Raw genomic sequence first — 14,589 nt, 5'->3', positions numbered from 1 at the left:
ATTTTGATTATGGAGGTTTAGGAAAGAAAATTTGCATTTGGATTGACCATGGACCACATGAATTGCCTCAACTATTCTTCTTGCATAACAATTTTCCTAAGTTCAAAAATGGGGTAATAAATATTTTTCTAGAGTACAAGGATAAAAATGTCAATTTGAGAACCCTTACCCAAGCCTTGTTAGTCTTGAAAATATTGAGAAACCATGTTTGATCAAGTGTATATATTTGCTTGATTTGTGTTATCCCTTTAAGGTTCGTGTACACAGTTAGATTAGGTTTTTCTTGAACCACTTGGTTCAAGAGGGTTAGAGTTGGTTTTCTTTATGTTGGTTAGAATAGTTATTTTCTTGTCGAGCCAAGAAGTTAATTTTCCCCAAGTCATTTGACTTGAGATTTCTTTGAGGGATTTTCTTGTTATTTCCTTTAGTTGTCTATCCTCCTTTAGTTCATTTTCCTTCTTAGTTTAGTGAGGGGAATCCAAATTTGTGAGAATGGTGGAATGTTACACAACACACTATGATATTCATTAAGTAGTTTTTTTTGTATATATCCTAGGTATCTCTTTATTGAGTTCTATGAATTGGAGATTAGATTTTGAATAACCTTATCTTGCAAAAAAGGATTCATACTAAATTTGCATTGAATTCACATTGGATCTCAAACATTCAAGTCTTCTATTACAAAATTTTAATCACAATTAATTACTTTGAATACTTTGAGAGCTCTCGAGGTGAAATTGGGATTAGTAAAAATCATACATTTACTTTAGTGTCACTGTGGTTTTACAAGCCCTCTACGAGCTTCACTTCTTGTAATCCAAACAAAGGATTAAAAATAGAGAAAAGAAAGAAGAAGAAAATGAAAAATGAAACTGTTTGGATCTAGGTGTATGAATATATCTATCAGTTCTATAAAAATAATGACTAAAGGTAGAGAAATATTTGTGGTTAACTACAGTGATAACCTCATCGGGGCTATGGATGCTTGGTTGGTAGTGAGGCTCTGTTGAGGGTTCTTTTGAAGTAAGGATATCAAAATAGCTAATTCCAATGGATCTGAGAGGCTTTCTAAGTTCTTGTGGAGCAAGAAATGAATAAGCTTACACATACATGTGTAATCAAGGATGAAGGTGTTTAGCCCAATTTGTGGTTTTTCCATTTTGAGTGCATTTCCTAGTTGTTGTATAGGTAGAAGTGGAGTCCCTCAAAGGTTATTGGATTTACACTACTTTTATCCTTGAGATATTCAAGAACATTTCTTTGGATGGGTGCTAGATGTTGTGGCATTTTCACACCATCGCCCCATTGTAAATGGGCACCCCCTTTGGTTCTCTTGGTCTTGTCCTTTTGGCTTTAGTTCTTGGTAGTCTTGGGCTCAGTCTTCTAAGGTCCCCTCTTTCAAATGAGAATTGATTAAATTGGCAAAGTGTAGAAAGTGTTGTCCATGTGATTCCCAGAATGGAAACTTTTTGCTTGTTTGACAATTAAATGTCTTCACATACTATTTTTAGAATGTCTATTTTTAGTAAGTCTTTTTAAAGTAAATTTCATTGCCTCCTAGATTGTCCTTATTTTAACTTTGGAATAACTTACTATTTTTAGAAAGTCTATTTTTAGTACATTTCAATGCCTATTGGATTGACCTTATTCTGACTTTAGGACACCTTAAAAAATGTTTAACTCTAGAATCACCCTTGAAATATCCAAAAGTGTAAAGGCATGAAACCACCAAGAAAAATGGTTAAATTGCAAAATTCTTCCATCATGGAAAAAATCCATGACCACTAAGAAAATTCTTCCTTGGAGAAAAATGGTTGCTCCTGAATGTTAGAGTAATTAGATATTTCCTAATCAACTCTAGTTCGCTTAAGCTAAACTTTAGGCATCTAATAATTAATTATTTTATTAATTATTTTGATGCAACCTAGGTTAGACCTTTTTAAGGTTTCAATCTCCTTTATAAGGATGATCTCTCATTGTAAACATTCACTTGAGATAATTCAGTTTTGATTATAGCAATCCATCTTTTTGTTCATCAAGAATGTCTCATCTATGGATCTGACAATTCCTGCCTCCATAGCCTTTTGCTTCTCTCTTTTGTAGCAAGTGTTTGCATGCAAGTGATTCTTGGGAGTTGTGGGGTTGATCTTTCATCAACTTCAACATGGTATCAAAGCTCCAGATCTTCATGCCCCTATTTCATTCTTGAGGGTTTTGGCATCAATTTTTCAAATCTAAGCTTTCAAGGGATTTTTTATTGGATTTGGGGGGTCACTATTTGTCGAGGCACATTAAACAAAAATGGAAATCATCATTGAGCTCAAAGCACTTGAAAACCCCCATTTTCCTATAAAATACATCTAGTTTGGATGATGTTGAAATTTGAGGCAAAAAAAATTTGCACCTAGGTCATTTTGACATGGACACACAAAATGAGGCAAAGTCTATATCTGTGCAAGCAAGCTAGCCTTTTTGGAGGTGTTTGGTTTTTTTGGGTGAAGCACCTTGGTTTTTACAGACTGTGCATTCTTTGGGGAGTTGGCAGCCTTTGACATAATGCCCTCTACTATTAACGCATCATCAGATTGAGTGCATGCATATTTTAATTGGGATCGCTGGACCTTGGAAACAGAAGGTTTTCACATCCTTTCTTACAGTCATGGACATTTTTTTTCTTTGAGGCAGCACCTATGTTAGGGCATGATTCTTGGTACTCTAGATTTGGCAACTTTTGGTGGAGGCCCAACAAAGTTTTTCATGGCACTCTTTGCTTTGACATTCACTGCATCCTCCTTTTTGATGCTTAGTCTTTTGCAATCACATGCATGATGAGTGGATTTGTGTTGTTTTGATGGCTTTTTCTATTGTCAAAGTCCAGAGTTCAATTTTGTAATCTAGGGGACATATCTTGAACATTCGATCTCCAATTTGAGAATTCTTTATATCATTGGAAAGATTTTTTCAATCTCTTTCTAGTGATGTTGGTTGTTTTTCTAGATTCTTCTCCAGGCACATTCTATTCAGTCTTCTACATTTTTACATTCTAGTGGATAACTTAGTTGTTTTAGCTTCAGGGATCAATTTCTTTGCTTTAGATGATTTATCATGACTTATATTATCTTTTATATCAGTCTTATGTCTCTTCTGGTCTATTTAGACACCACTTGTTTGCATTCTTGCAAATGCACTGAGATAAAGTGCCATATTGCATCTGTATTTTTTGTTTCAATTATTTGCCTTATTTTTCCTTCTAATTGAAGTAGTGTCTGAGGTCACTCATGCAGATTATTGTATTCTTGGGATTCACCATATCTTGTGCCTTATTGTACATGCACTACTCTGATAAAGTGTCATGGGGGTTGATGTTTTTCCTTTTTTTTCCATCTTCCTTTGTCTAGTGAGTGTCCCTTCCATGACATTAGCCTCGTGACATGTCTGAGATCGATCACCTTAGTACACACATATGTACTCTTTTGTGCATCTCGATCATGGTTCCTTGACATGCAATTCTTTTGGCCCACTTTCTAGTTGCCTATCACCTCACCCTTGTCTACATTAGGGGGGTTCTTCTGTTGTTTCTCATGCTTCCTTGGTTTGATTGATCAGCTCTTTGTACTTTGGTGTTTCATGTCATCTGTATCTTTGAGTTTAGTTGTTTGCCTTTGTGTGCCTCCTGATTTAATGCAGATTGCAGTCTTCTCTACCTAGTTAAGTTCTATTTCAGCGAAGGTTCTTCATATCAACAGTTACTTTCAATAGAGCTTTGCAACTTCTACATGCTTCAGTGATGTTCTACATGATCATCTTTTGTTCCTATCTTTTGGAACATTCCCTAGTTTGGAGACTTTGTCAGTCCTTCACTAAATTATTTTAGCATGTTTTCGATCTCTTCTTGGAGTAGGGTTTTTCCCATGTGGTTTTCTCTATTTCTCCTCTTTTCAGAGATTTGGTTGTGCTTGGGTACCTCATCAGGTGTTGTTTGCTAGGACCCACTTCTACTTTTAGTAGTAGTTTCTAGATTTTTAGGTACTCCCTAAGTTTATCTTAAGGGGGGGTGTCAGAGTAATTAGATATTTCCTAATTAACTCTAGTTCGCTTTAGCTAAACTTTAGGCATCTAATAATTAATTCTTTTATTAATTATTTGGATGCAACCTAGGTTAGACCTTTTTAGGGCTTCAATCTCCTTTATAAGGATGATCTCTCATTGTAAATATTCACTTGACATAATTCAATTTTGATTATAGCAAACCATCTCTTTTCTCATCAAGAATGTCTCATCTATGGATATGGCAATTCCTACCTCCATAACATTTTGCTTCTGTCTTCTGTAACAGGTGTTTGCATACAAGTGATTCTTGAGAGTTGTGGGGTTGATCTTTCATCAACTTCAACATGGAATTCTTCCATCATGGACAAAATAAATGATCATTCAAAAAGTCCCACCTTGAAGAAAAATGGTTGTTGCAGAATTTTTCTATCACATGGACAAAATCCATGATCACTCAAAATATCTCACCTTTGAGAAAAATAGTTGTCACAAAATTCTTCCATCATGGACAAAATCCATGGTCACTCAAAAAATCCCTCCTTGGAGAAAAAATGGTTATCGTGGAAATCTTCCATGAAGGACAAAATCTATGACCACTCAAGAAATTCCACCTTGGAGAAAAATTGGTGTCCTAGAATTCTTCCATCATGGAAAAATTCCATATTCACTCAAAAAATCTTGCCTTGGAGAAAAATGGTTGCTGCGGAATTCTTCCATCATGGACAAAATCCATGACCACTCAAAATTTTTGCCTACAAAAAAACTAGAAATCTTGGGAAAAAATGGCCAACTATTGTAAATTTGTCCTTCTTGAAAGAAAAAATGGCTAGATGCTAGAAAATTCCTCCTTCATGGAAGAAAAAATGGCTTAGTGATAGAAATTTCTAGTTCATGTTAAAATAAAAATGGCTAAGTTTTGGAAAATTGCTCATTCATGGACTAAATTTCAAGGAGTGGATAAAATTTGGCTACATATCCATCTAGAGAGAAAGAGAATATGTAATTGGTCCATGTGATTCTTTTTTTTTTTTTGCATGATTCTTATATTACTTATTTCTATTTTGAAGGGGAAAGTTCTAGTTCTATAAATTCAAGAAAGGCACTCAAATCCAAAATTCTAGTACCAACATCAAAGACATCAAAGTACTAAGTGACCTAGTCATAGGAATTCATGGTTCAAAGATCAAAGTTCAAATCCAAAAATCCAAGAACATGGCATATGAAGTTCAATATGAGGAAATTGTAAAGTGAAAAAATCATCAACAACAGATAAATTTTAGAGCAAGCACATGAAAGATGGGATGTTTGAGGAGAGATTTTTAAGAAAGTTAGTCAAAATTGGATCTTAGTTAAAAAAATGATGTAATTAGAAAGGAATCAATCTTACATGGCATCCATCTCAATTATGTGGCACCCAATTATCTTTACTGATGAGTTGAGGTCTCCATGTCAAACTTCTAAGCATTAAGGGAATGGAATCAAGAATAATCTATTCTAAGAAGACTAGAAATTATCAAGGAATTGACATGCAAAGTGGATATTTATTGCATGCCTTTTTCTTTGCAAGAATGCATAGTGGAAATTTATTACCCACTATAATAATAGATTTCTTATTAATGTAGATTCATTTTCTTTGCCCTAACCCTAATTAGGGTTGATGTGGCACAATCTAGGCCATTAGTTATTGTGATCATCTAGGTCATCCATTATAATTAAAGACCTATATAAAGGCCCCACTCATTTTTAAAGAGAGTTTTTTATGAGATTATTGCTATGAACTACTGAGATAATAGAAGTTTCATTGAATCTTGGTGAATACTTGATGTCTCTTGGTGCTTGCTTGTTCTCTTAAATTCCCTTAATTAGATTAAGTATATTTACTTAAAGTTTTGTGATTGCAATGGAGAATGTGATGGTTTTTTGATTAATTTCTTTTGTTCATATTTTTCACAATTTAGTGATTCTAAATTGTTTGTGCAAAGTTAGCCTGAACCCCTTTCATGCATATGTTTAACTTCAATCATTCATATACATTGTTCTTTATGATGGTGAATGTGATGGTTTGAAAAAAATTCAACATAACCCTTAAAGATTGCACCAGTTCGTGCATAGTTGTAGTATAACTTAGTGAAGCAGAGCTTTGTAAATTAAGGAATTTTTTAACAAGAGTACTATTTATTGTCATCACTTCCCTTAGGAATAGAATAGAATCTCTAAACCCTATCCCATTTCATTTCCACATATTTCATGAAAACCCAAAAATTACTTTATTCCGAAACTTTTAGATAACTCTCACATCTAATATGGCTTGAAATGAATCTATGTCAACACATGTAAGGCCCATTGTGATCATCAAGAAATTACATCAACCACTGAGCTTGTCCACAATCAAGACTTGACATTGAAAGAAACTTGGATTCATCATATGATCTTCTAGCAATCTTAGCAAACATGAGACTTTTTTCAAGAGAGGATAAGATAATTTAGTATTTTGATCTACTATTTGGTGGGTCATAAAATACACATCAGTAGGACCTGCCTTATTCTGAGCCTTCACAGATTCAAGAAAAATGAATTGTTTAATGACTGAGATTAATGAACTTCAAATCAAAAAGGGAAAGAGTAAAGAAAGGCCCTTATAGACTTTATATACTTCAAGAGAAACCAATTTCCTAAGTACTCTGTGATCTAAGAAAGATACATGTTATGAGGATAGACAAGTTTATGTTGAGGAAGGAGGAACCTATTTGATTATCAAAGGGTTGTCGATGATAGAATTTTCAATACCTAAAAATGATAAAATATAACCAAATCATTCTCACGACGAACTTCTAAGAGATATGTTTAATCTTTCTCAGCGTGTTCAAATGTAGAGCTATAAATGGGCCACATGGGTAATGTGAATAAATTATGCTAGCTTGAAATATGCTTATAGTATATGGATATTTGTGCCAAGTGTGATACTAGACACGTGCAAACTATGGAATCATATACTATGCATTCAAATTGGCTAGGTACCTCCAAGAAGAAGGCACAACCTCATATAATGGTCACTATAGATAGTGCACTTAAAATATACAACAGATTACTTTAACTAAAGGGCATTTGCACTATACTCTACTCCTATCAATAGTGTCATTTTTGTTGGATATTGTGCTTATAATTGCATCAGTTCAAATTGATTGACCATGATCATGACATTGTAGTGACTTCCATTAGTACTATTCTCTATCCACCATATGTGGTAAGCAAAATCAAATTCTTTAGCGCACTTATGCTTTTCACATTTCATATAGTGCACATTGACATAGGCCCAGACACAAACAACTTGTCACTTATGCATGATCATTCCAATTGCATTCTCATATTTTAAAATCTAATAAATAAAGAAAAAAATTGTAGGCTCTTGGTAATCATGAGTGTAACATGAGATACATCATTTGGATCACTCTCCTCAAATCCATACATTGAAGATGACATGCACCAATTAAGTATGAAGAGTACATTATCACCTCCTACAGAAATCTATCACTCTCACACTTGCTTCTATAAATCACCTTCTACCTCAACTCCTTAATCAATATTCTAACATATTCCCTCTATTCTATTGTAGCTAACTAGGAAGCATTGAGCAAGACAAACACAATCTTCAGAGCACCTATATAGGAAGGAGACAAGCAAAACAAAGGTATAGCTACCAAAGCCCATATCTATAACTTATACAATTCATATCCATTCTAGCTAGCTTATGACAAACTAAATCATGGAATCTAACCTTTTCTTAACTTGTTTTGATGATTCTATGTTTTATTTTCCTACATGTGTAGGTGCTCTAAAACCATCACCTCAATGCTACATGGTTTTCATCTTGAACTGAAATCAGCATCTAAATGATAAAGTAAATGAATCTTACTAAAAAATAGCATACCTAGATATATTGTAAATTTATGTTCCATGTAATGTTCTTATCATTTGGCTGTATTGTCTACTATCCTTTACACACTAACACTCAATCTTTATCTTTGTTCTGTAGATGCACAACAAAGAAGGATACAAATAGTCAAGCAAGTAGCCCCCCACAAAAGTCCCCTCTAAAATGGTAACAAAAAATATTATAAAAGTGTCACTTAGCAAGCTCTTTCCTTCCTATTTATAGTATCATTATGTTGTTTCTTTGTTGCCCACCATTATCCATACTAATGTGCAATTTTACATTGTTTTTCCCCTCATTTTTCAACTGCACTAAATACAATGAAACTAATTCCCATACAAATAGGGATGCAACTAACTCTATTGAAACCTGATAGGAGCTCATAGTTTTTTGTCTACTTCAGATTTCACCCAATCTCTACAAACTCTAGTGCTTATACTTTTATGTTCTCTCATTTCATAGATAATTAAGCATGGTAACCCACACAATGAGCCTATTAGACCATCTCCACTAAACAACTACACAGAGAAACGGTATTAATTTAACCATTTTCTACCTATCCTAACCACAACATTATTTCCCTATTTTATATAGTCATTATTGCTTTCTCCATTCTACTTTCTATTTGACAAATAACTCCATAGGAAGAGGTCATGCACCATATCCCTTGGACCCAAATAACCAATTAATGATACAAAGAAAGTATACCTATTCTCTCTTCACCCTCGCCTATCTTACAGTTTTTTTCCTCCACAATTCCTTACCTTTACAAACATTCTCACATGCTTACTTTCCATCTTCTATGCAATTTTGTTAAGACTATACACACCAACAGCCAGGAGAGTGTCACTCCACAACTTGTTACTCAAGCAGTAAGATAGTTAAGTTATATTGCCCCTTGCAGATCTCTATCACATTCAACAAACTTTATTATTCTCCACACTTATGCTATGCATCAGTGCTAAGAAGCTAGAAACCAAAAACCTACAAAGTGTGGCACCCTAACCTCCACCCAAACAGTACACCATTTTAGACTCCATTAGCAATACAAACATGTAACATAGTCAACTACCTTCATTGCTTACAATTTATTGACTTCTAATTTGATAGGGACTAATGAACACAAGGCCATGCATCCAACACCCTACACCACACATCGAAGACAGCCACACAGAACAAAGGTATGTACTCAGAAAAAGATGAAATGTCATCTTAAAGAGATAGTACATCAGCTCTGCTTCCATCTTCTAAAGTATAATATCTGACCTAAAAAGGCATTCACAAGTAGGATACATTAATTTAGAATTATAAGAGCATAAATCTTCAAACACTTTCCTAGGATAAATGTTCAGAATAACAGATGCACTATCACTACTTGTTCAATAAAAGAGCACATTATAAATTGGTTGCAGTTTTCCACTATACTATTCAAATATCAAACATATTAAAATATTCCTTGTCTATACTTTTATTTTTCCTCTCTAATTTGTGGTCTAAGCTACATATTTTCATAATCCACCTAAGAGGCGATTTGTTGTGCACTGAATTTTTCAAATACAATGATATATTCCTATTTAATATATGCACAAAGAGCGATAATGAACTTTCACATACTTATAGGTTTATCCATATTAGTTTTTTGGCCTTTTAATTTCATTGAATGTAGATGCACTAAATATCTAGGGCTAAACTTTTGTATAAACCTATGAGCTTAGACATTACATGTTTAATATCTATACTCTAAATACTAATTTAATGTTTCTAGGACTATTCCATGAATTTATGGATGCTAAATATGATAAAAATATGTTAAACATGTATACGTACTTATCTACAAATCCTCTAATTTTATTAAATTTTGGTGTTGTTCAATTTGATTCTTATTACTTTGGAGTCTCGCTAGTGAACTTAAGTTTATGTGAAATATTTTTTTAAAAGACATTGAATTACTTCAAATTTGCAACAGTTTCACACACCGTGAAATCACAAAACTAGGAAATCTAGGAATTTGTGTAATTAAATTTGCCCAAGTCTATAACAAGAAGAGTTGGACTAAAATTCCAATAAAATGACTTCTAAATTTCATCAAAATATTCTTGAAGCATTTCTGCCAATGTGACCCTTCTTTAGACACACAAAAATTAGGCTTAGCATCTACACCACACAACTTCAACCTACACTAGAAAGAGAATTGTTTAGATCAAGGATATTTTGAGTTCAAGAAAGTGTCAACACTCTTCTAAATTAGTTCACTAGATATTTTTCTCCACTGCAATTTATTCCTCAAAATGAGGTTTTATGAGATACAACCTTGTCATGCATGAAGCATCCAGCTTATATGAAAGTAGCCAAATTACTATCAAAAATCATTTATCTGGACTACATGTTATTCTTTGTCGCTCAAAGCTTTAGTGTAACTCATAGCTTTTATATGATCCTAACTACATTCCATTGTAAATCAATAGATCTGTATTTTTATTGATAAATCATTACTAAGAATCACCTCCATTTAGGGCTAGATTCTTGGTTCAGCACATTGGACTTTGAATACATAAGCAAGAACCTTAGCTAGATTCAAGACTGTTATGGTTACACTTTAAATCCTAGATTAAATCCTCAAGCTCTCAATTGGTAAACTTGTATGCCTCTCAATCTCTTGACTAGCAGTTGCATATTCTAGTTTTGGCATTGGCAACTAAATGGTTTTGATTAACCTAGCTAGTATACCTATGTGTTCATAGTTCTGACAATCATTAATATGTTTTAAAATACAATTTATACCAAATCATATTTTATACTTTTCTCATTCATATTAAATTTTCTCTCAGCCATCTTATATTTTGTTATAGTTAATGTATGCCTAAGGCATAACTTATTGATGGTAATGTTGATTTTTTTTTTTGACCTTGCATTTTGACTTGAAGGTAAACTTATAATAGTCATTTAATCTATTATACTATCCCTGACGAAGGAAATATTGGTTCTATAAAGTGGGACAACTTGAAGCAAACATGAAAACTTTTCTATAGTGTAGGCAATGTGGTTTCCTTGCTAACAGAATTATATGCTCGAGTCAATAATTTTGTGTTGGCTTTATAGTATATTCATTTGACGTGAAGTTGACTCGATCATGTTTGATACTCATAGAATGTTTAGAATTATAATAACTAGAATAATTTTAATGTAATATGTCTACATGAGTTTTTAATATATGTTTTCATTTTAATTTTGATGGACCTTAAGCTCTGCTTATGTTTGTTCACTGTTCTAGCTACTCTCCAAGGGGTCAATTCAAAAGACAAAGTTTGTTCATTTCCTCTTATTGTTGCTCTTTTTTAAAGTGTAGATGGGTACTTCTACTTTCATGATGCCAATACTATAAATCTAGTTTTAAATTCCATGCAATGCTAACATCAACATAAATTTTCTTCCTCTCCTTGTCCTCTTGCAGCTTGACCTCAGTATCTCAACAACCAAACTCAATTTGGGATCTTTGTAGAAATTGAGTTGGCTTAGTTTTTGAAGGTGAAGTCTTGGTGATCTATGGACCAGTAACAAACAAAAACCCAAATAAACAGAGTAGAGTAGAAATTGTGTATGTCAATCTTGTTGATGCAAATTGCCAAATGACAATTACAATGAACATTAGCAATGCTTTGATAGACACCTTCTTGCCATCATTAATAGTTGGTTCTAGCATTCGAGTTACTAAGTTTACTGTGCGAAGCAAATCACAGTTCATACAAGGAGATGTAGCCTGCTCTCTTGCCTTGACAAGCAACAACAACCTGACCACTATAAAACTTGTTTGCAAGCACCACCACTTGACACATGACATGACAATTGTTCACCTGCAAGACCTTGAATCTATATATCATGTAGGCTACTTTGGTGCTATTGCCACAAGCTACCACAATAATAGAGGACACCTGGAGGTGCATGCCAAAGATGGTGATTCTTAGTGGTAAATGTCTACCTATTTGTTTATTCAAATTTAATTCCCAACCTCTAACTATGGACTAACTACTTCTTACCTTGCTCCTATCCATTAACTTCCACATTTGTAGGTTCACATAGCAAACACCTATACAAATTTGTGGGCTTCTCTAATCAACCTAATCTCAACATCAGACATGCCCCTAGTCCTCTTCAAAAAAATTGTGCATAATACTGCACAGGGTTTATCAATCATCTGACCATCACAGTCTTCATTTGTCAAACAACTTAATGATGAATGGACCAAAAACCACCTCGAAAGGCAAGTACAAAATCCACATTCTTTTCAACTCCAACTAACTTTAGACTTTCCCTTACTTGAAACAACTAATGCTATTGCCCTTTCTTTTGCAAGTTCTAGCACACTAAAGGCCAAAAATACTCATTTGGAACCTTATGAGATGTGTTGCAGTACATGTTGCTATCCCTTGACATTTGATAGCTCTGTCGACCTTGACTCTATCAAGTGTACACACTGTCAAAAACCAACAAAGCCTACATGTCGCCACAATTTGTTATGCACATTGCATAGACAAGAAAGAAACATTGACTGCACTTTACATGGTGATCACCTAAAGCAACACTTTCTAGAGATTGTCGCCATAACATATGAGGAGTACCAAAAAAAAATTCAAAATGGTATATGCTCTATGGAAGCTACAACTATATAGCACATTCACACTGGCTATCAACAACACTATTGTCAAGATTGTTAAGCAATGACTTGCAGCTGCAATAATGCATTAACTTGTACTTGAAAAGCACCCATCTTCCTACAATTCACAACTATGACTTCTATATTTTGTTCAGTAATCTGTTGCTCAAGACATTTCACCTTTAGTTTTATATAGCACAACAAACACTAGTTTTGTGTATCATCACTAACAACATTATGTATATTTAGCTGATACTTAAAAACATTGCATGTTGCTTATTATAGACACAAACCCATGACTTTTTCTGAATCATTCTTGCATTTTTCTCTATAGGGGTACTTTTTCTCTACAATTTGATGGTATATGAGTTCTAAAATTCCTTAAACTTTTAAAATCCCTATTCAATCTATGCATAGAAATGTTTCCTGTATTTGAAATCTAGTCTCTCAATTGTTTTGCTTCTTCAAATGACTTCTACATATCATGTTTCCTACTTTTACAACTTGCACTTATTAATTTAGTTGGAATGGACTTTATGTTTCCTCTTCTCCAACTTGCTAGTTTTTTCAAATAGTGTTAACCTTTAATATCAGATCTCCCATATGTTTCAGATGTGTATCGTCACTAACAACAAAATGTATATTTAGCTGATATTTAAAAACATTGCATGTTGCATATTATAGACAAACCCATGACTTATTCTAATCATGATTGCATTTTCTTGTATAGAGATACTTATTCTCTACAATTTGTTAGTATATGAGCTTTAAAACCCTTGAAACTTTTAAAATCCATGTTCAATCTATGCATACAAATGTTTCCTATATTTCAAATATGGTCTCTCAATTGTTTTGCTTCTTCAAATGACATCTACATATCATGTTTCCTACTTTCACAACTTGAACTTATTAAATTTAGTTGGAATGGACTTTATGTTTCCTCTCTCCAACTTGCTAGTTTTTTCAAATAATGTTAACCTTTAATATTAGAACTCCCATATGTTTCAGATATGTCTTGGTATTTTCATGTTTCACATCCCCCTTTCATATATATCTTGGTATTATTATGTTCTAGATCTACCTTGGGACTTTTATGTTTTGTTTCAGAAATGTCTTGGCGCTCTTATGTTTAGATCTATTTTGGAACTTCTTTGTTAAGCTTTATACAAATTGGTCTGAACTCTATTGATAGGTCTTCCTATTGTGTTTTAGATTTGTCTTAGGAATTATTGGGCCTCCTATGTTTCATATCTATTTTGGGACTTCTTTGTTAAGTTTTAAACAAATTGGTCCTATCATAGGCAAAATAAAATAAATTGTGGAAACCTAATTGTCTAGCAAAATGTATAGTGGGCTTGACTTTTTGTGTCTTTTTTTTAATAAAACATACAAAAAAAATATTAAAGAAAGTTAACATATAAACTTGATCTAATTTTGCAAATTTTGATTCTTACAAAATAAGGACCGTTAAACTCTACAGAGTGACATGTTTTCCTTAGCTATCTATTTATCATAGCCCATCAATGACGGTGAAAAATGGTAATATAGATCTTAGTTTGAAGCATGTTAAAACAAATGTTCAAGATTTTCTAGACTAGACTATAGAAAAACGTATGAGCTTAGTGGAATTAATTAATCCAATTTCATAGATGCTTGTGCCGAGGAGGCCCCTACAATGGATATTTGCCCAGTCACTAGACTGTAGAAAACCATAAGAGCTTAGAGGAATTAATTAATCCAATTCCACATATGCTTGTGTCAAGGAGGCCCCTACAATGGATATTTGTCATCCATATGAAGCACTAGAATGTATACCAGCTCCAAGACCTAAATTTAACCAAACATAAATATTTAGAATAAATTGAGTTATAGTACCTGATGTTTATGAAATATCCCATACTCCTACAATGAATCATAAGAACTGAAACATAAAATCAAAAAGAGTGTGCAAAAAATA

General features: G+C 33.4%; 1 long non-coding RNA gene across 14 annotated transcripts in view; it reads right to left on the bottom strand.

The window, feature by feature from the left end:
- LOC149528517 (uncharacterized) overlaps positions 1-14,589 on the bottom strand; it is a 104,276-nt gene that overhangs the window by 83,617 nt on the left and 6,070 nt on the right. For 8 of the 14 annotated variants that reach the window (XR_016358997.1, XR_016358996.1, XR_016358995.1 and 5 more), the window contains one exon: positions 14,033-14,459. The exons of 5 other annotated variants lie outside the window; for them this stretch is intronic. This is a non-coding gene — a long non-coding RNA (uncharacterized LOC149528517). Of the gene's footprint in view, positions 1-8,839; positions 9,248-14,032; positions 14,460-14,589 lie in introns of those variants that run through there. One more of the 14 variants, XR_016358993.1, reaches the window with a different exon arrangement.

This window comes from Cupressus sempervirens, chromosome 11 (assembly GCF_028749045.1).
Source record: "Cupressus sempervirens isolate cs-2001-9-10 chromosome 11, ASM2874904v1, whole genome shotgun sequence".
Classification (NCBI taxonomy): Eukaryota; Viridiplantae; Streptophyta; class Pinopsida; order Cupressales; family Cupressaceae; genus Cupressus; species Cupressus sempervirens.
This window is presented reverse-complemented; position numbering and strand designations above follow the sequence as displayed.